The sequence below is a fragment of the Ptychodera flava genome, chromosome 2, assembly GCF_041260155.1.
Source record: "Ptychodera flava strain L36383 chromosome 2, AS_Pfla_20210202, whole genome shotgun sequence".
In the NCBI taxonomy this organism is placed as follows: Eukaryota; Metazoa; Hemichordata; class Enteropneusta; family Ptychoderidae; genus Ptychodera; species Ptychodera flava.
Window position 1 is genome coordinate 26,181,900 of NC_091929.1, and position 3,821 is coordinate 26,185,720.

At 34.3% G+C, this 3,821-nt stretch overlaps 1 long non-coding RNA gene across 1 annotated transcript; it reads right to left on the reverse strand.

Annotated features, from left to right (window-relative positions):
• Nucleotides 1-1,453: 1,453 nt before the first annotated feature.
• Nucleotides 1,454-2,702, reverse strand: LOC139147747 (uncharacterized). The gene is made up of 3 exons (XR_011555792.1): nucleotides 2,619-2,702; nucleotides 1,959-2,075; nucleotides 1,454-1,551 (listed from the first exon to the last, which is right to left on the reverse strand). It is a non-coding gene; the product is annotated as an uncharacterized lncRNA (long non-coding RNA).
• Between the last annotated feature and the right edge of the window lie 1,119 nt (nucleotides 2,703-3,821).

Here is a 3,821-nt window from a genome sequence, read left to right on the forward strand (position 1 = left end):
TAATCGATGTATTCATTGCTCTGATAAAGTTTGTGTGCGATGTTTGATAGCGAGTATGTGAGTGCGAGTATTTCACGAACTCCATAGCGTGTGTAGGGGTCGCAGTCAGAATAATTTTAACAACTCTGGTCGTTTATTGAACCACTCTTTTTACGGGTGGGGATTTTGTCGAGCGGTTTTGACCATACTTTTTGGGCTAGATGACTGTGTATCTTATATTGTGGGTTCGAATCCGATCGAAAATTTACAGTTAACACGATCGGAACATATTTGTAATAATTGGATCTTTTAATTGTTCAAATTTGACAAAAATGATAGGTGTCATATAGCTGAAAGTAAAGACATTACAATTTACTTCTCATAAAAAAAAAAGTGAATTGCAAAGAGGAAAATTAGATGAGCTTACATATGCTGATTAAACCAAGTAATAATGATATCCAATTATCCAAAATTAGTTCCAATTGTGGTACAACTGAATCATCACTGACACTTTTTCAGCGCTTACAATGATTATCAATTACTTGTACACATGTGCCGACTCTAAATGAGGTAAATTTTATTTTTAGCTAAGAAGACATTTATTACATTATTATTAAAGTGCACAATGACACATCTCATTTTTCATTGCAGCAATAAATGTCCAAATTAGCTTCATAAAGCTAGTCGCCGCATCTTTACCATAGTCATAAGAGTAGCCGGTTTCTGCACATTGTAGTGTTTGTGACCAATCATATTTTCTACATTAAGAGCACGAATATCATGATTTTAGAGTAATGTCATATGGTAAAGAAGTGCACTTGAATTTGAACTCCACGTAGCTATCCCCCGTAGCCTCCAGTGTCTTATTCACGCATTAAAGAAAGCTCATCGGATCCGCAGTATAACCTAAATGCATTAGATGACTGTTGCTATGACGACGATGTAGATTGGTCACTTATAACTATACATGAGAAGAAGGATGGGTTTATATGAGTTAAATATGTTCATATCTTCTAGCATTTCGATTTTTCAATATAGTAATTATAACGGATATTTAAGGCCACTGAAGACCGAAACATGTTTTGTGTGTCTTCCCTCCCTCAGCTCTCTAATGACGGTACAGGGCAATACAATTGCATATCCTGTCAATATAGAATTGTAATATTAATATCATGAACAATGCTTCATGAATGATGAAGTATGCAATATATTGAACAATTAAAATATGTCGTCACGGAGTAGCTAGTCTTTGCATACGACAAGCTAATATCGCAACTCTGGTGATGCTGAACAAATTGAAAAATTAGCTAATATAGAAAATATTGTCTTCGCAATATCAATATCAACCTCTTATTCAACAATTAAAAAATAAATGGGAATTTCAGATATTCGCTATTTAAAAAAAAACAACAATATTTTTATCGAATATTCAATGTCTTGCTTAAGGGAAAATCGTTGCAACAAATTGGAACCTGACCTGTTCGATCATATCCAGAATTTCTTCAGATTTACATTCAGTTGTGTAGGGTTCCCACCATTCACCTCTTTCGTCGCAGAATCTCATCATTTTCCCTACGACGATGTGTAATGAAATAAATGGAAGAACTTATTATTGTCATTCATAAGATAGACAGATACCTAGTATACAAAGACAATAAACAGATATATAACCAGGTATAGAGACGATAGGATGTTAGATAATTTGGCTACATGGGCGGATGGATCTATGTAAAAGAATTAATTGAAGGATAAGGGAAGCAAAGATAGACAGAGAAACATATTTTCGCAAGCTTAAACGGCAATAGGACAAAGATACGGGCATATATGTATATAAAAAAATATGAACATTGTTACAAAATATTTCATATTCTGAACAGTTCGTGGCTGGCCAGCGGATATGTTATGTTTGTTTACCGATTGTCCCAAGTTTTACCAAATGAAGCTTACGAACACTCGGTGGCATGGGTAGAACGTATTACCTGTGTAGCCATCCGGACAATTAACCCAGTCTGAACTACAGTTTGCCGGTACGGATTCCCAGTGAGTGTTTGTTCGCTTGTCTGATCCAGCTGGGCAAGTTTTAGATGTCTTGACGGCTACGAAATGAAAAAAAATGACATTATTATTGCATGATTATTATTGAATGATTAATATTTGGATGAGTTGACCAGTGGAAAGAACATATATATATTGAACTGTAAGCCGAAAGGTAATCGTCATTTCTTATAAGTGTTTATGTATACGTGATCAGTTGCACGACTACAAGCTAAACGGCGATGATACCAAAAGTAGTTCTTCGTCATATGGAAAGATGAACAGATACAAGTGCAAATATCCGTCTGTCCATTGCGTTTTCAGTCATTAAGCTTAAAAGGAATACATCATGAATTCTTATATGATAACATCAGCCAGAATTTGCCTTATACTATTAAGGGACTTTAATCTGTACATATCATTAACCTCATGCATCAATAAATAAATCTAGAATCAACCAATCAAACAACTAACCAATTAATCAATCAATCTTTTGCGACCAATCAATCTATTGCATTTCAACTGCTTTCTTGTCAATAAGTTTACACCAAAAAACATTACTTCTTTATTTCTACTCAAATGTTTTTCAATGTAATCAAACCTACCACCAATATTGCATTGTTTCTCCATCAGGAACAAGGACACACATAATTTGCTTCCAAGTGAAACGAATCCTCGTTGGCAGACACATCTATAGCTACCAATGTTATCAATGCATTCTTGATTCGTCAATAGGGGAGAACAAATACTTGTGTCCTCTTTACATTCATTTATACCTGTAAGACAGGAACAGGAGTCCAACAGTAACAGGGCAGACACGTATAATAATTAATATAAGTATTATATAGAAATAATAATGCGAATAATAATAGGTTCAATTTCCGTGAACATTTCACCATAAGGGTATTTTGGGTCGAAAAGACCAAATATGATATCAATTTCACTGCCCCATGTTTCCATGGTAACCATTTAGGGGTTGAAAATTTCAGTTTTGCTAATATCCCATGAAAAGTTACTTTTATTGATATTAAAATTACCTAGTGGGGAGTTCGGGTCAGAGAACACAAAAACCAGACTAATCTTAATGTTTCGAGTTGCCATGGTAACTATTCTGGGATTGAGAATGTTACTCTTTCACTAATTCCTATTAAAGAACTATTGATTGGTGTAAAAAAATCATAATAAGGGTTTTTCTTGTTAGCACACCAAACAATCACACTCATTTTAATGTGAGATGTTTCCATGGTAACCATTCAGGAATAAAGATTACCAGTTTTTCAAAGATTCCACCTAAAATCCAGTAACCGACAGAATATGTTATAGCAAAGGGATATTTTGGGTTAGAAAGACCAAATATCCCGTGTAAAATCCAGTAATCAACAGAAATATTATATCAAAGGGTTATTTTGGGTTAGAAAGACAAAACATGGTATCAATTTTTACTGCCCTGTTTCCATAGTAACATATTTGCGTTTTAATATTTCAAAGTTTTCCAAATTCCATTAAAAGTAATCCCAGTTACTATGCAAATGCTCTCCTAAGTGTATTTATCACAGCATGAACTCCATGTTCATTTCTGTTTCATGTTGCCATGGTAACCATTTAGGTAACCACAGGTTTTTTTATTTAAAACCATGCATATTTTAGATCAGGGGTATCTTTTTCTTTAACCAGACAAGAAAAGGCTATTTTACGAGATTCTGCCCATGAAGTGAATTTTCTAGTCTTTTGATGTGTATACTTGCACACCTTTAATACCCAAGGAAACAGGTATAATGGACGACAGTGGGACTCAAAAGTTTTGTGAC